Below are 19,128 nucleotides of genomic sequence, written 5' to 3' on the forward strand. Positions count from 1 at the left end.
ACTGAAAAAGCCTGCAGACCGTAGCTTTTGAGCGTTGAGTCCATTGTCGCAGGGATAACAAGGAATGCTTAAAGAGCCCAAAATTAAAATTACCAGTTTTCACCAGGATTCAAACCTGGGACCACTCAGTTTGAAACCCAAGCGCTATAGCACTCAACCACCACGCCTCTATTAAATAACTTCATATTTTCTAATTACAATTATTATTTTTACGCTTGAATAACAAGTAAAAAAAAACCATTTCCCCCTACCTATATAAGAACGGAAAAGTAATCCATGTATGAATTATGTCAGGATTCAATGATTGGATATTCGCTTTCATGACAACAAAAACACACTTTGATATGGGTCAGTGATGTGTTCTCACTGTCCACAGAGCCTTCCAAAAAAGTTGTTTTACTGGATGACCGAGGCCTTAAATCTATCCCCACTTTCTCCTTCCAAGTTTTAGCTCACCCTCTCCTCCTTTCATTTCTTCCCTCTTTTCCTTTCTATATTTTTAATTCACTCCGTCACTCTCAGCATTCAGGCCATCTTCCTTCACTTTCAACTTAAGTCTGTTGAACCTTTGGGGCACCACACAAGATCTGTTGACCGTACTTCTCTATTCCTCTCAGTCTCTTGCCTTGAATATAATTTTTTGCCAATGACAGGCCTGCCCATTCTTTTATGTTGTCTTACCATCGCTTTCTCTCTCTGTATATCTATAATAAAGCCCGTCTCTTGCCTTCTTAATTTACCCCCCCCCCTCTTTATAGTTAAGAGCTCCCAATCCTCTCTGCATGTAATGCCCTCCTCTTTCCCATGTTATTATTAAATTCATCAAATTCTACTCACCACCTCCCTCTCTCCTTCTTTAGTCGTCCCCTTCTTTCTCTCTATTTTATTTCTTTCTGCCATATATTAACACTTCTCTTTTCTCTCTATTCTTTCAAAAGAAGAAGAAGGAACAAAACTGGGATGTTCGTTCTTAAATGAGTGTCGTCACTGTTTATGTCTGATGCAATGCTCGACAAGGTTAATACCTGCATTTTGATGTATGAACACAGTAACATCCTCGTTCTGTTCTTAAAGCATCAACTTTTGATGCTGTCAAGTTGTGGTGAAGAGATCTTTGAATATTAAAAAGACACGACAACTACTCCATTAGATCGATAGCTTAAAGCGCTTTATCATAGAAGGAGATCTAGATCTATGGCTTTTTGTTTTTTCTCAACAGAGGCGGATATTCCATCATTTCAAGAAAACAATCTTACATCTATGGCTTTCTGTTTTATCTTAACAGAGGCGGATATCCATAATTCCAAGAAAAAAAATCTTTGATTTGTTACATGAGTGGCAGATAAAACCGAGAAGCTACCCTGGGGGATTTAAGTTCGAATCATGACATGAGAGGCGCTGTCTTTGGTGAGAGTCTAATGGTAACATGGAAACCTTCTCACAGATACCCCCCGCCACACACACAGAGGCACACACACACAAAGAGACAGAGAGATGGAGAGACAGAGAGAGAGAGAGAGAGGCCCATTATAGAGATTGTATCACAATTCACTGAGCTGGCTACAGTATGGAAGTTGCTAATTAAAAACAAAACAAAATAGAAAATATTTATTTATATAAAAATTCAGGTAGGACAACATTCAAGTAGGACAACATTCAAGTAAGACAACATTAAATTAGGACAACATTCAAGTAGGACAACATTCAACTAGGACAACATTCAAGTAGGACAACATTCAAGTAGGACAACATTCAAGCATAATCTTCCAGATTGAAAATGGTTTATATGAAAGAGTAGAATTATCTTAAAATTAAAATTTGTAGCAGCGAGACTTCTAGAAATCTGTAATCTAAAAAGTATAAAGCAAGCATATTGAAAGGGGACTTTCGAAGAGTTCTAAAACGGTTTAGGACTAGAACCATAAGTTCCCGACCGCAGAACGAAGGAGCTAATGGGCTCAAATGTGAACCTTTCAGATCTACGGGGCAAACACCTTTACTTATCCACAACAAATGCTAGGTATCCATTAAACATTTAAAGTCCGTCTTCATCGGGTCTTGAACTCAAGACCACTTGTTTCAGAAGTCAAGCCCTTTGCCATTCAGCCATCACGCCCATTTTTTTTTTATCAAAGATAAGATAAGATAAGTAGATAGACTAATAATCTTACCATGAAATTAGTCAAATAACTTACAGCATACTTTATCTTTAACTTTGCCAGCTCTGCTTCAACTAACTTTAGTATTTTAGTCACGCCTTCTTCACCCTGGGCTGTAACAGAGATATCATTTTAGTAGTCTTATCTAAAGTTTATCACCTTTACTTAAAAATGTTGGCATTACTGCTTCGTGGCACCAAGGATTTACCCAGGTAAAGAGAACATCGTTATTGACAGAGGCGTAGTGAGCAAAGCGTGCACCCGGCTGAAGGCACACTATTGGCGCCCCCCGCCCCATGAACATCACATAGAAATATAGACTTGTTGATAAAATGTATTTAATAATAATAGGCCTACTGTTGTAATCCTATTGGCGACGCGATAGAGTTAACTGTGTACAATCAGCTGACATATGTGACACAGGCCAGTAATACAGTTTAGCGGACTATGTCGACGGACAAAGGACAATACTGGTATGACGTTTGCACGTAAAGATGGCCCGTGTTGCGGTCATGTGATCAGAAGCCTTGGTAGACCAGAGACAGAGTGTGTAATGTAGTGTAATTTCAGTATAGGACAGCTGTTGACCATGCAATCGGTCCTAGTGGAGTCCTTGAGTAAAACGTACCACTCCAGGAAGAGATATAGAGACAGTAGTTTAGTTTAGTACGGCAGTATGGTGACGAACAGTGTAACATTTGTAGTCAGTTTATTGTGCTGCCAATTGTGTTGTACTACTATATTTTTGGAACTCTAGCTGTCAAGTTCTTGAGTTTGATGTGTGTATTGAGCAGTGTTTGGAAAAGGCCTGATTAAAAGAGAGGGAGAGAATCGTACTAAATACAATACAAATAACCTTATAATGTATTACCTAACAAAAATATCTACAATAATTGTATTTTTTGAAGCCTTTCTGTGTGTGGCGACCAGTGCATCGTGCCCCCTTGCCCCCCCTCCCATCACTACGGTTCTGGCTCTCAAAAAGCTCCAGTAACAGAATACACATGTGTGCCTCAAGGAAGTCTTAGGTCCTCTGATGTTTCTAATATACACATAGGACCTACCAAATGGCATTAATTCAGGCACAAAAAAGTCAGGTTATTTGCAGATGATTGCGAAATATATAGAACAATAAAAAACTACACAATATACTTGTCACACAATTGTAGATAGGTCAAGGTTATTCACAAAATGTAGAGAACTTTGTACTCAAATTACATCCCCCCTTTATGACGCATAAAAAAGTTCCCCTTTCAGACCTTGTGATCTATAGGGCAGATGATGTGAAGGTCATCTGTTTCTGTGGCATATGGCAACAGTGGTAACAGGGGTGTCATTTGGCCAGCACAACGACCAACAGCCTTTACTTTTCCCCAACTAGTGTGAGGTACTCATTAGAGCTGGGTGGACTCAAAGGCGCCCATAGATATCGAGAATAAAAGGGCTAGTCTTCAAGAGAAAGCTGGAACCTCTGGTTTGGAAGCCAACCGATTTACCGCTAAGCCACCGCGCTTCTGTTATATCACATTGAAAGGACAAAAGTACCACACATACCTTAATAGCAGCTGCTTATCTGAAAAAGGGGAGGGATTTGGTTACATGAACTCTCACAGCGCCAGACAGAAGCCAAGGGATAGATGATAAACGTATCATGGAATCCCAATAGGGTCTTTTAACAGAAATTTGTATACATCGAACAAGCCCTAAACTAAAACTCTATTTAACTTTTGTTAGCCCAACATTAAATTAATTTGGGACAACCCCCTACCCCCCCCACAAGTCGCTAAAAAGAAAGATAATAAGATACAAAATAAAGCTACGAAACTAATAAAAATGAATAATCACTTTTGATTAGAGTGCAGGAGTGGGTAAATTACGTGACCCGGGCCAGTGCGGAGTGTTTTATGCGCCGCGAAAGCCAACAGAAATCAGATGTGCCCACAGTTTATACATATAAAAAAATGCAAATATATAAAAGTAATAATTATAAATATCTATAGAATCATTTAAATTTCTGATTCTTATCTGTTATGAGAAGAAGGTAAACAAACATTGTCTCTACATGTCATTCTTAAAAGTTTAAAGTAAACGAAGATTATTCTTATTGGCAATATTTCGAAGTATTCAATCAATTACAAACTCAGACCAACACTTATTTAATACTATGAAGAACAGTGTTGAAAGTGTTGGGTTAGCTTGGGACAAGATGGCGAGTGTAACAACAGATGAAGCCCGTGCTTTGACTGAGAAAAACACGTTTTTTTTTATTATTTAAAGAACAATTTGATTAAAGCTCCAGAGTACACACCTCAAAGAGGCGAGGTGGCTGAGCGGTAAAGCGATCGGCTTCTGAACCTGGGGTCACGGGTTCAATTCCCGGTGAAGACTGGGATTTTTATTTTGGGATTCTTGGGTGCCTCTGATGGGTCCCTGACATTAGCTGGGGAAGACACCCTATGACACGTATATATAAAAGCTTATATTCAGCATAGTTATATCAATTAGCAGTTTGGGTCAGTCTTATTAAATGTGTAATAGATCTAGACTAAAAATAAAATGCATTTATAACAATCTATTAATGTGAGGAGGCACGACTACGTTATTTCAAATTCATGGCCCAAGCCTTCTCAACATTGTAACCACTCTGCTAGAGGAGAGCTTATGATCATGGACGCTTGTAATGCCTATTGTTTCTAAAGTCTCGACCTACTTTTAAGGTTTATGTTCACTAATACTTAGACTATGACCTAAAAAGTGGACTGATTCAGCTTTTTTTAAAATTCATTCTTGTGTTGTCGGGTAAAAGGAAATAATTGTGCACATTTCAGTTTGATCCGAAATTGTGTGTGGTAGATATAACGTGTACAAACTTTTACCAGACGGACACATAAACAGACAGCGTGAGTTGATGTAAACGATCTAATAAAATCATGTAAAGGCAAAATATTGTTGTAACCCTGCCTTGCACCAGTGCTTGAGGTGCGCACTAGCGCACTGTTGAACGTAAACAGAAAGATACTAGAATGGAGAGAAGCACAGTGCATCAGGGATTGTGAAGAGTCTGAATGTGTGAGAAACTAAGAGGCCAACTTTTGTGCTGCCTGAAGGTTGTAGAAGGGACCTGGAGCGAAGCGGGGAAGGCTTTCGTTGGTCCACATTCGGGTTAAGTAACAAAGGACTGGTATACTTAGTAGTAAGACTCTGAGGAAGCCTAAGGGTGTTATGTGTTTGCCCTAGTGAATAAACACACGTATTTATTTCCTGTTAAACTGTGTTGAGTTGCTTGCCTATTCGTTGAGTGCCTAGCCGAGAGTTGCAACAATATTTTACACCATGCTGGGACTGAAAATTCTGCACAGTGTAGCTACTTGCTGGTCCACGGCTACTTCCTCTGCCTCCTCCTATGCTAAAAAATAAAAATTAAGTTGAAATTATTGCTAACAGAAAATTCAGCTGCGGTTTCAAAGAACGAAATTGATTAATTAGTACTAATTTGTTAATTTCTCGATTTATTCGTCTATTGTCATCGACTATGAATAATTATGCTAAAAATACAACTTGACCCGAGAATGGGAATAGGGAGAAAAAACGTGCCAAATGACAATGAAGGGATGAAATCCACAAATACAGCATTAAGTTGCATTTATTTCTCTTATTTCGATATAAAACAAAATAATAAATAACCAAAAATTAAGTACCTAATTTGATAATTTTTTAAATTGATTCATCTCTTGTCAGGTTCAATAAATAATTGTGCAAAGGTCTAACTTGATCCGAGAATGAGAAATGGGAGATAAACGTTCAAACATTTTACCAGAGAGACAGACTGGGTTGGTATAAGCTTCGGGCTCAATACCCAGTTGGGAATATTCATCTCAAGAATGTCTTCAAAACACATGGTTGGGATGTCAAACTAAATACTTCAAAACAGTACTGAGAAAAGAGTTGATTAATAAACAAATGTTTCCGTGCTGCAGTAAACACAACTCTGCCCGAGTCGGGTTTCGAACCTCGAGCCCCATTTATAGGTAGCCAAGCCAAGCCAAGTACAATTCAGGCGCACTTAGCCTCTCGACCACGCTTCCCATCATTGGATAAGCATGCTTTTAGATTTAAAAAAAATGTTCATTATTTTCATCTTACTGCGTAACACCTATGGAGGTACGATGACTACAGTTTGTGAACTGCTGGTTTACATAACTTACCAAACAGCTAAACTTGTGCCAAGTGTTGCACCTGTATTAAATTTAAAAACAAGAAAATAAAAGATAAAATTGAAAAGAATAATTGGGTTTCCATGTATCCGTAGTGGGAGGCTCGATGGTTGAGGGATAAAGGGCTTGACTTCCAAACCGAGGGTCCCGGGTTTCTCAATGATGTTCCACCTTAAATGGTTTCATAGCGACTTAAATTAAAACTTTGTTACATAAAAAGCTCAAATAAAACAGTTTGTTTGACAGGGAAGGAAGGATGACATATTACTAATAAGAATAACCAATACTGTACCTTCTATAGATCTTGCTAGATTCGGCCAGATATATATATATATTACTTTCATATATACAATTAAGCTAATTAAAATAAGATGTTAAAATTTAAAAATAAACAAAATTCTTTCAACTAACAGGTTTACAATTCAAAGATTTAGCTAAAGTACAGATCATTGGTGAGAAAATAAACTTAAAGTCTTGACATGCTTAAATGAGATCCACTATCGTAGACCCCCCATTTTAAAGTCATAGTGCCCTAATTTATTTTTTCACTTCCGTAGACCCCCTGGAAGTCCTCGTAGACCCCTGGGAATCACTGACTTAATGGAAAGGCTGATTAAGCTCCAGAGTACACACCTCCAAGTAAAGAGAGGTTCAAGTCAAAACCAAAAGTTACAATTTCACACTTTAAAAACGTTGCAAAATTTGTACATTATTTTGGTCCACATACAATGCTATGGATTGTTTACAATTTTTAAATAAGCCTGTGTAAGATCAGGTCAATGGTGATTGAATGTGATAGCAGTCACAAGGATAACAACTACGTTGAATACTAATATATATATATATATATATATATATATATATATATATATATATATATATATATGCGGCCCCCGTCCCTTTTTTTTTAATGCAGCCCTCGATAGAAAAAAAAATCATCTTAAGAAGAAAAAAGTGATGCATAGGCTCCATGGGCGAACTGGGGGTTAAAATCGTCTAAGGCATTTTTATACAATCCGGCCCACAAATCGTATATCACTTGATGGACATCCATTTCTAGGTCTACCTGTCCTGAAAATCATTTGTTAAGTTTGATAATGTCTCGATAACTGAATACATTCACTTGGTATCTTTTGAAGAAATATAGTAGACCGTATGTTGCTTTTAAATCGCTCAAAGTGTGGGCCTAAAAGGATGAAACCTACTAGTAGCACTGTCTACGGGTGTAAACTTTTCCATTATTTCGTAAAATGTGTTAGATTAAATTAGCATTACACTGTAGAGTCTGTCAAAGATTTTTTTTTAACCCGACGCTCAGAGGGCCCCGTTTACAAGAGGATATTATAAAACGTTTACCAATTTAATACGTTCTATAGTGGCATTCATGAGGCCTTTTAGGTGGCCCCTACCGGCCCATTCGGTTACCGGCCCACCGGGCATATGCCCGAATGCCCATAGAGCCAGTCCGCCCCTGATAGGCTCTATGAATGTTGAAAAGAGATGACCTACATCCGATTACTGATCTTTTCTGTATATCTCTCTCCTGTATTTGACCTACCAAAGGTCCTGAAAACAGTGAAGGTTTGTTCCTGAACTTATGCAATTTGATAATTCGTTTATGTAAATTGGAGGTAGTAGTGGACCTAAGACTGTTTATTGAGTTATACCTGAGTTTACTGTTATTGGTGTTGGTTTAGAGCTATTTATTATTACAGATTACAGTTTGTTCTCTCCGTATCAGAAAATGGACCACCAATGCCAAAATATTTTAATTTTTTAAGCAAACTATGGTGACGAACTTTACCAAAAGCTTTGGAAATATCCAGGAAGATATCATCTATTGGGTCACTGTTATTTAAACTGTTATTAATTCAACATTTAACCAAATGGAAAAACAGTAGTCTTTTAACATATGTAATCAAACAAGTGGATCCAAAGATTCGTGAATGAGCCTTGACGTTTAGACTATAGTGGAGACTACGAGCTAGGGTTTTAAGTATGGGGCGGCTATAGAGTTCTGACATGTTTCATCCATGTTTGGTAATTATGACACAGAGCCCCAAATTATCGGAAGCTCTATAATTTACTAAACGACTGAGCCTAAAGAAAAGGATTCTCTAAATTCATTTATAATAAATAACAAGTATATGTAACAATTCAATGGTCAATATTTCTTTGCATTTTTTGATGAGCTACACTTCAAAGATCAGCAACACGCTGGTTGGTCTTTACTACTCCAGGTACTCCGGGAACGGAGCTGATGTGTAAGTAACGTCATAGGCGGAAACGGGATGGGGAACACATAGGCGTAGTGGCATCTCAAACATCTCGCAGTGGCATCTCAAACATCTCGCAGTGGCATCTCAAACATCTCGTAGTGGCATCTCAAACATCTCGTAGTGGCATCTCAAACATCTCGCAGTGGGATCTCAAACATCTCGCAGTGACATCTCAAACATCTCGCAGTGGCATCTCAAACATCTCGTAGTGGCATCTCAAACATCTCGTAGTGGCATCTCAAACATCTCGCAGTGGGATCTCAAACATCTCGTAGTGGCATCTCAAACATCTCGCAGTGGCATCTCAAACATCTCGCAGTGGCATCTCAAACATCTCGCAGTGGCATCTCGCAGTGGCATCTCAAACATCTCGCAGTGGCATCTCAAACATCTCGCAGTGGCATCTCAAGCATCTCGCTGTGGCATCTCACACATCTCGCAGTGGCATCTCAAACATCTCGCAGTGGCATCTCAAACATCTCGTAGTGGCATCTCAAACATCTCGTAGTGGCATCTCAAACATCTCGCAGTGGCATCTCAAACATCTCGTAGTGGCATCTCAAACATCTCGTAGTGGCATCTCAAACATCTCGCAGTGGCATCTCAAACATCTCACAGTGGCATCTCAAACATCTCGTAGTGGCATCTCAAACATCTCGCAGTGGGATCTCAAACATCTCGTAGTGGCATCTCAAACATCTCGCAGTGGCATCTCAAACATCTCGCAGTGGCATCTCAAACATCTCGCTGTGGCATCTCAAACATCTCGCAGTGGCATCTCAAACATCTCGCAGTGGCATCTCAAACATCTCGCAGTGGTATCTCAAACATCTCACAGTGGCATTTCAAACATCTCGTAGTGGCATTTCAAACATCTTGCAGTGGCATCTCAAACATCTCGTAGTGGCATCTCAAACATCTTGCAGTGGCATCTCAAACATCTTTTATGCGATGCAAACCGCACGACCAGGCAGCCATCCTGTATCTATTTACCACATCGTTCCAACCCACTGACGGTAATGAAGGCAAGTTTTAATGTCACACTAGTCAGACCCATGGACATAATTTCTTTGTCCAACATTGGAGCTTTTGGAAAGCAGTGAAGTTTTGTAAGAACCTTGACCTTTCACATTGCATTGAAAGGTTGTCAGATTAAGGGAGGCGACTCAAAAGCAGGGCCGGGATTAGTTAGATGTCCTAGAAGAAGTGAATAGGATCATTATAATGGCCCCAAATGAAAAAGAAAAACAAAAAAATAAGACTGAAAAATATGCACGAAATTAAAAACTATGTTAGTATCTATATATAAATTTTATTAAATTCATTATAAAACCGCTAATGTGCATTATGCGCATGTACCTCCATAGTAACCATAGTATAAATATCATTTCGACATTTCACCAAATGAATATATGTAGTCAAACTAGTGGATTCATAGATTCGTGAATACACTATAGTAGAGACTACCAGCTAGGATGTCAGGCATGGGGGCTTTAGATTTCTGACATATTTGTACCATGTTTCGTAATTGTGTTAGATTGCCCCCACAATTACTGAGAATCTTTTTTTTTATTCACTTTCCAAAAGATACATTGCATTTCTTAAAAAAAAACAACAACTAATTTCATGGTATCACAACAACAAATGTAAGAACTTTGTTCAGAATTGTTCATAGTTCTCGTTTTCCTTTGCTTGTCCCTTTACAAGCCTAGACATACAACCCACATGGGCTTACATCACTATTAGTTACTAGATGCCGTAACAATTGAACTAGAAATGTTCTAAGGTCATTTATAATTACTAACAAGTATATGTAACAATTTAATTGTCAATATTTCTTTGCATTTTTAGAAACTACTAGTGGTGAATAAAAGTCTAAAATATATTGGAGATAGTTGTGTTCATGAAAAAATAACAGAGACACTTTTTACGAAATAAAACACTTTTGTATTCCCAGTAGAGGTCACAACTAGAAACTATATATTTTTTTTTTAAATCTTATATTAAGCATAGGATCAGGCATGTCATTAAATTTGTCGTAGATCTAGATAATCAATTTAAAAAAAGCATTTATAAAATAAAAAAAAAAAGGGAAAATGACCTGATTTTGAACTTGTGGCTCAAGCCTTCTTAGGATTATCAATCCAACACGGTAACCACTCTGCTAGCGGAGACTGACAAAGTAAGTTGTATAACGAATGTATGTATGTAAGTTGTACTTAAAGTATTTCTAAAGTACCTTGATAATTGTAGATCGTGTATTACAGGTGCGAGTCCGAAAATATCGATGTACATGAAGTCACAAAGAGCGAAAAGTAACGAACAGGCTCAATGGACAGTCACTTGAGATGAAAACATCATAACAATCTTTAATTCAGAATGGGCCACAGTTGAGTCAGTCACTACGACAATGTTATCCCCCTTGAGAGCCTAGCAATAACTGGATCTAAAAATCTACAATCCTAATCTTTAATCCCAATGCCTATGTCGTCACTACGTCGGGTTCAAAGTCAAGTCGATTATACTTCGTTTCAAAACTAATAATAATAAGGCTTGTCTTTGAGTCCAAGTCACGTGGTTGCGCAGCCCCAGATGTGACCTACATATTTTGCCACATTCAGGGCAAGCATAACAATTGTCCGCAGGTGGTAGATTTAGATTTTCTTTCCGCCGTCTCTGTTTGTTCTCGGCAGCGGATTTTCTTTCTAAAATAACTAATATTTTCTGGGCTCCTAAATGCAACACGGAAGCTTTATACCAGATTCCCCCCTACCCCCAGTGGTTGACAGAAGAGATAGGACCGTAACGCACTGAGCAAGCTGAAAGATATGTACAAGCAAAGTAATTAGAAAGAATTACAATTTAAAAAATATGTGTTTTTATTTTTCACTTTATTCAGTCGAAGTCTTAGTTAATTAAAAAAATAACACACAAGGCAAACATATCAACGGTTCCGCGTCTACATTGAACAAGCGTCACCAAATGTCTTAGAGGGCATCAACACTGACCAGCAACGTCAATTCTCTAAGCAGTAAAAGATTACATTCAGTGGTAGAGATTGAATTTTTGGGGCCCGGGGGGAGGGGGGGGGAAGTGACCATTATAGGGACCTCTGAATTCAGCTGACTGTCCATTTGGTCAATCCTCTTGAATTCATATCCTGTTTGGGTTGTCTTGAAAATGTATTTTATTTTGGTCAAAGGGAAGTAAACAAATAAATTCCACCTTTCATCTTCCAGTCCTAATTGTCTCTCTTGTTGAAAAATTTAAATAGTTTTTTTTTAGTGTTATAATTTAAAGAAAAAAAAAACAAAATGTGCTAAATGCATACACATGCAAATTGTTAATAGTTATCACATATATAAACACACACACATATGCAATCAACTTATTTTCTTCATTGTTTAAACCAGTGATGCCCAACCTAATTCGACCCGCGGGGCATTTTAATATCTAGCACTCGTCTTGCGGGCCACATGACCGAAAAGTTAAAAAAAAAATGAAATGATATTGTTCTGCAACTATTTTGGTAGAAACCTATAGATGTAATACTTAACCAATACGTTGTTGGACAATTATATTATTACGCGTCAGAAAACAGCTTAATTTCTCTTCTTAAAATGTAGGCAACAGTATGGGTAGCTTTACCAACGACTCATTTTGTGGTTGTGATTATGATACCAATCCATCAGAGAAAACGAGAGGGCCCATACGTAGGTAAAGATACATTTAAAAAAAAAAATTTTCGTTTGGAGGAGGGGGGGGGGATTTCTACACTTTGTTGCGACGTTTCGTAGGGTGGATGGAACCAAGTCGAGGGCCGGATCTAGCGCGCAGGCCATATTTTGGGCATCACTGTTTTAATGTTATTTGAACTTTGCCCTTCCACACAATGGCTAAGATTTAAAATTGCAACTCGCGGCAAGCACTTTAATATTTGTAACATATATATGTAAATATTTTAAAGGTTTTTATAGGTAGGTTCTTGTATGTATAAATATTGTACAGAGCAATCCTATTTCTGCGTTGTAATTTCTCTTTGCCCTTATATTTCGTATCTTCAGGTGGGTCTGTGTTGTTGGTTGGAGATTTTAGTCTGAAGGGCAACTGGGAAAGAAGCCATATAACCATTGGCTATGACTTCTGGTTCCAGCCCAGACATAAAGTGATGGTCAGAACAGAGTGAGAAATGACTAACGCCTGGAAGAAAGGCTTCAGGCCAAAAGAATACGCATATGGTATGTAACTCATGTTGGGTTTTAAAACAAAACTGCAGTGTGATTTTATTTGAAAAAAAAAAAAACGTTTGATATCATTTATGTCAACTGTTGCAAACAATCCAATAGTATTAATACGAAGACGATTTTGATCCTGAATGCAGTATGGATACTAAAGATTCTAGATTTACAAAGTTCCCCTTTTGAACCTTTCGATCTCTAGTGCAGAGATGTAAAGTTCATCTGTTTCTCAGGGTTTCGGTTTACAAGGTTGTCCTGTGGCCAGCACAACGACCAACAATCTCTACTTTTCTCCTACTGATCTCAGGTATCCATTAGAGTTGGTTGGACTATTGGGGGCGTCTCTAATCTCAATTTTTAAAAATTTTTAAAGAATTTTTTTTTTAGAACATTCTACCTGTAAGTTATACTCTGCCTTCATATGATAGTGATTACATTGAACCACAGTTGATGTATACAAACTTAACATTTTAGAAAGCTAACTTTTTAAAAATCTGAGCTAAATCTTAGGAAACCCAAAGTCTGTGATATGACTTTAGAAAGTAAATTCTTGAAAAATGTCTGTGAAATGTGATATGCATTGACTCAAGAAAGTTTTAAGTTTTCAAAATATGAGTTAACTTTAGAAAGCCATTCTCTGTGTGCTGTGTCTCTGTAATTGAGATTTTACCCTCGTTTTTCTATAATGAAAATAACAAACAATGAGTACTTGTAATAACAACAAATGTCCAATTAGGATAAACAAACACAGTCATATTCTTAGTATTAGTTTCTGAGAGTTAACTTAAAGGAGCTTACTACAAGAGAGTTAACTTAAAGGGAATTAACATAAAAGAGGTTAACTTAAGAGAGCTAACTCAAAGAGAATTAACATAAAGGAGGTTAACTTAAAGGAGCTTACTACAAGAGAGTTAACTTAAAGGGAATTAACATAAAAGAGGTTAACTTAAGAGAGCTAACTCAAAGAGAATTAACATAAAGGAGGTTAACTTAAAGGAGCTTACTACAAGAGAGTTAACTTAAAGGGAATTAACATAAAAGAGGTTAACTTAAGAGAGCTAACTCAAAGAGAATTAGCATAAAGGAGGTTAACTTAAGAGAGCTAACTTAAAGAGAATTAACATAAAAGAGGTTAACTTAAGAGAGTTAACTTAAAGAGAATTAACATAAAGGAGGTTAACTTAAGAGAGCTAACGTAAAGAGAATTAACATAAAGGAGGTTAACTTAAAGGAGCTTACTACAAGAGAGTTAACCTAAAGAGAATTCACATAAAAGAGGTTAACTTAAGAGAGCTAACTTAAAGAGAATTAACATAAAGGAGGTTAACTTAAGAGAGCTAACTTAAAGAGAATTAACATAAAGGAGGTTAACTTAAGAGAGCTAACTTAAAGAGAATTAACATAAAGGAGGTTAACTTAAAGGAGCGTACTACAAGAGAGTTAACTTAAGAGAATTAACATAAAAGAGGTTAACTCAAGAGAGCTAACTTAAAGAGAATTAACATAAAGGAGGTTAACTTAAGAGAGCTAACTTAAAGAGAATTAACATAAAAGAGGTTAACTTAAGAGAACTAACTTAAAGAGAATTAACATTAAGGAGGTTAACTTAAGAGAGCTAACTTAAAGAGAATTAACATAAAGGAGGTTAACTTAAAGGAGCTAACTTAAAGAGAATTAACATAAAGGAGGTTAACTTAAGAGAGCTAACTTAAAGAGAATTAACATAAAGGAGGTTAACTTAAGAGAGCTAACTTAAAGAGAATTAACATAAAGGAGGTTAACTTAAAGGAGCGTACTAAAAGAGAGTTAACTTAAGAGAATTAACATAAAAGAGGTTAACTCAAGAGAGCTAACTTAAAGAGAATTAACATAAAGGAGGTTAACTTAAGAGAGCTAACTTAAAGAGAATTAACATAAAAGAGGTTAACTTAAAGGGAGTTAACTTAAAGGGAGTTAACTTATAGGGATTTGACAAAGAACTGAGTTTAAAAAAACAAACACATGTACGTACTGTTCACCATATACAGACTATACACCTATATGTCATAGCTTTGTTCAGTATTTAGTTAGTATCAAATGTAAACTCTTTCCAGCTTCATCTCTTCACTGCTAACTCTTAGATCTGTCTTGTGTAAACTCATGCCTTGTGTTAACTTTCAGCTCTGACTTCTGTTCATTCTTAGCCATGTCTTGTATTTAACTATTATTAGTTTTCCGTTAACTCTTTGCTCTGCCACCTGTCAACTCTTGTTAGTCCTGAGTTAACTCTAAGCTCTGCCTCGAGTCAACTCTTGTTTGTCCTGAGTTAACTCTAAGCTCTGCCTCGAGTCAACTCTTGTTTGTCTTGTGTTAATTCTTGGGTTTGTACGGACATTGTATCCACATCTGGAACTGGACTAGGACCCTCAACTCAAGAAAACATTAAGAAACTGGAACAGACACAAAATAGAGCAGTGAGATTCATAACAAACGAATATTCACATTTGACTAGAGTAACAGCTTTAGTAAAATCACTAAATTTAGAGATCGCCTTCAGGACAGAAGGCTCAAAAATAAAGTAGCAATCATACATAAAACACTGAACCATAATCTTCAAATACAAAAACAAAATTTAATAAAATACTCTGAAAGACACAAAGATAAAGGCACATTCCTCGTCCCATATGCTAGGACAAATTTGTACAAATACTCCTTCTTCCCTAGTGCTATTAGAGCATGGAATGAGTTGCCTGAGCTAGCCAGGAAAACCAGTGACTTGGCAGAATTTAAGTCATTGGTTAATATGCATGACTAAATGCATGACGCGTAGGACGTAATCATCTTCTTTTTTGAAGTAACGTCTGTATTGTATAAGATAAGATAAGACTACACACGAAAAGCTTCAGAATTAAGCCTAGAGATGATGGTGCCATTCCTCTGGAAGTCAGGTTCCTGCACGACCTGACGCCACCATGGGTTATGTCTGCTGCGCCCGCGGCTCCACAGTCTATTTTTTTAAGGCACCGGTGCGCTCAACATATTGCATTTGAGCTGCTTCCAAATGATGGTAAAATTATCTAATTCATAGTTGTCAGGGGGTCAACCTTGAGGAAAAACCAGGAGCTGGCGAAGCTAAGGCAGTTTGCAGCAATTTAAACTTAATGGATTAATGGATTTTCTACACTTTGTGCCGACGTTTCGGCTGGGCGGATGTAACCAAATGGCAGGCCAGATGTAGCCCGCGAGCCGTATTTTGGGCATCACTGGTTTAATCAGTTTTCTGTAAATTAATATTCAAGATTTTTTTTTCATTTGTTGCTCTGCTCATTGCGGCTATATATAGTGTTCGAAAATTGAAAACAATAAATTAACTAAAAAAAACTGAAATTTAATGAGTGTTTAATGTAATACATAAAAAAAATCTTTTTTTTTCTGCTCTCTGATAGACAGTTGTGCAGATTATCGTCGAATCGACGTCAAGGAAGTCTTACAGATCTTACAGATGAATTATCCAGTGGTGACTGTCAAACGAGTGGATAACTCCATCACAACTTCTTGTCAGCCAGGCCTTGTATCTCTCAGACCGCAATGTCACTGAACTAGGAAAATACGAGTCACCTTTCAAGTACGTCATATAACAAGACATTTTAAACTTTAATATGTTTATTCAGTACTGAAGAGATGACATTGCCAACAACACATAAGACACTAACCTACGTTTACGGTTTACACAACAGGTCACGTTCAAATTGTTCATAAATTGTCCAAACTTGACTATCACTGGGTTGTCCATTGTCCCAGTTTACACGCGTTGTGGTGGAATATGTCCGCCGATCGGTCAGTTTGCACTTTCCGACGGGGATGAATGGCCTGTGACTCCTAGGGGTAAAGTCTTATGGCCACAACGCGGTAAAAATTATCCTTAATAGGAGCGTCATTCTACTAAATCTAATAATAGACCCACGCGGTGTGTTAGAGTCGTGCCGTTTCCGAATTATGCTCTGGCTATAATTAAAAAAAACAGAAATGGAAAAGTGGTTTGAGTGCTGGGACAAATCCCAAAAAGCGCGTGGAGTCTGGGAGCGCATGATGCGCCCTGGCCGCACTTCCTCGTGGCGGAGGCTGTCCAGGCCTGAGCAAGCTATTATAGCACAGTGCAGGACGGGCCATTGTCCTGTTGGGTCATATTTCTCACGGCTATGCCAAATTTCGATTCACGGTGCCCCCGCTGCGCGGAAGAAGAGGAAACCGTGCCTCATATTCTGTTTGACTGCACCAGACTTATTGATCTCCGTCTCGACAGGTCTGGGAAACCAAAAATTCTCGACCTGTATGGTGACATGTATGCACTACGCAAGACAGCAGGGTTTCTGTCCAGGCTTTTGCAAGAGAGGATTTGAGCCTCTCAAGCCCTCACTCAAATGGAGTTTGATGATGATGATGATGACGGTCGCTCGTGACCAGTGGACCGCAACGAGAAAAGGGGGGGGGGGGGGTAGAATGGGGAAAACAGCCAATGCAGGCCGAAAATACTTACACAAGTTCCTAAGCAAAGTCCTCGACTTGAGAGTCTTCTGACTTTTCAGAGAGTCTGATAGAATGTGGCATTAAACTGCGACTTTCGTCTCCGACCTTTATAGGTACCCGAGACCCACGCGGTGGGTTAGAGTGGTGCCGGTCCAATGATCATCAAGTATTCCGAATTAGGATGGTTTACTTGGACCAATGGTTTCCTTAAAACTTGCCCACCTGATATTCATTATCCCACGACCTTGGGGGGGGGGGGTGGCAAGGAAGGAGGAGAGCGGAACCATGTAACGATTATCAGGCTTGACCATCGTCCGATGCCATGGTGGACAGGAACGATTAGAATAGCAGTGGGCGTTAGGAGTGTCAACCCAAAGTGATGTTTGTGGACACCAAATGTTAATGTCCCTGGACTTAATGGCGGTGTGCGTTTGTTTTGGCGTTTGGGGCGTAACTTGGGATGTGCGTTTGTGGCTTATAATTTGGTGGTCGGATCTTAAGTCGGTGTAATAGGGTATTTGTACAGGACACGAATAATTATGCGAAATGTCAACTTGACCCGAGAATGGGACATGGGAGAGAAAATGTCTAGATAGAGTTTAATTCTAGATAGAGTTTAATGGGGTAGTTCCGGATCTCTTCTCAGTCACGTGGGTGTGTTGTTTACATTAATGACCTCATTGATTTCATTGTCATTTAAACATGAAAAAAAACAACTTTAAATTTATAAAAGTATTTAACAATAATTCACGAATTCTTATGATTATCTAGTAGTTCTTCTAGGTCTAGGCTAGCACTAAATCTAGATCTACATCTTATCATAGGAAGATATTGCCATTATTGCCATGTATAAAACCACAGTCACGTGACTTTTTATAAATTAGGTCAGAGATTCGTAACTAGAGTTTAATTCTAGATTGAGTTTAATTCTAGATAGACTTTAATTCTACAAAGAGTTAAATTCTAGATTGAGTTTAATTCTAGATAGACTTTAATTCTAGAAAGAGTTAAATTCCAGATAGTGTTTAATTCTAGATAGAGCTTAATTCTAGATAGAGTTTAATTCTAGATAGAGTGTAATTCTAGATAGAGTTTAAATCTAGATAGAGTTAAATAATAGTTAGAGTTTAATTCTAGATAGAGTTTAATTCTAGATAGAGTTTAATTCTAGATAGAGTTAAATAATAGTAAGAGCTTAATTCTAGATAGAGTTAAATAATAGATAGAGTTAAATAATAGATAGAGTTTAATTCTAGATAGAGTTTAATTCTAGAGTTTAATTCTAGATAGAGTTAAATAATAGTTAGAGCTTAATTCTAGATAGAGTTTAATTCTAGATAGAGTTTTATTCTAGATGGAGTTTAATTCTAGATAGAGTTAAATAATAGTTCGAGTTTAATTCTAGATAGAGTTTAATTCTAGATAGAGTTTAATTCTAGATAGAGTTAAATAATAGTTAGAGCTTAATTCTAGATAGAGTTTAATTCTAGATAGAGTTTAATTCTAGATAGAGTTAAATAATAGAGTTTAATTCTAGATAGAGTTTAATTCTAGATAGAGTTTAATTCTAGATAGAGTTAAATAATAGAGTTTAATTCTAGATAGAGTTTAATTCTAGATAGAGTTAAATAATAGATATAGTTTAATTCTAGCTAGAGTTTAATTCTAGATATAGTTAAATAATAGTTAGAGCTTAATTCTAGATAGAGTTAAATAATAGATAGAGTTAAAT

The sequence above is a fragment of the Biomphalaria glabrata genome, chromosome 11 (assembly GCF_947242115.1).
Source record: "Biomphalaria glabrata chromosome 11, xgBioGlab47.1, whole genome shotgun sequence".
Classification (NCBI taxonomy): domain Eukaryota; kingdom Metazoa; phylum Mollusca; class Gastropoda; family Planorbidae; genus Biomphalaria; species Biomphalaria glabrata.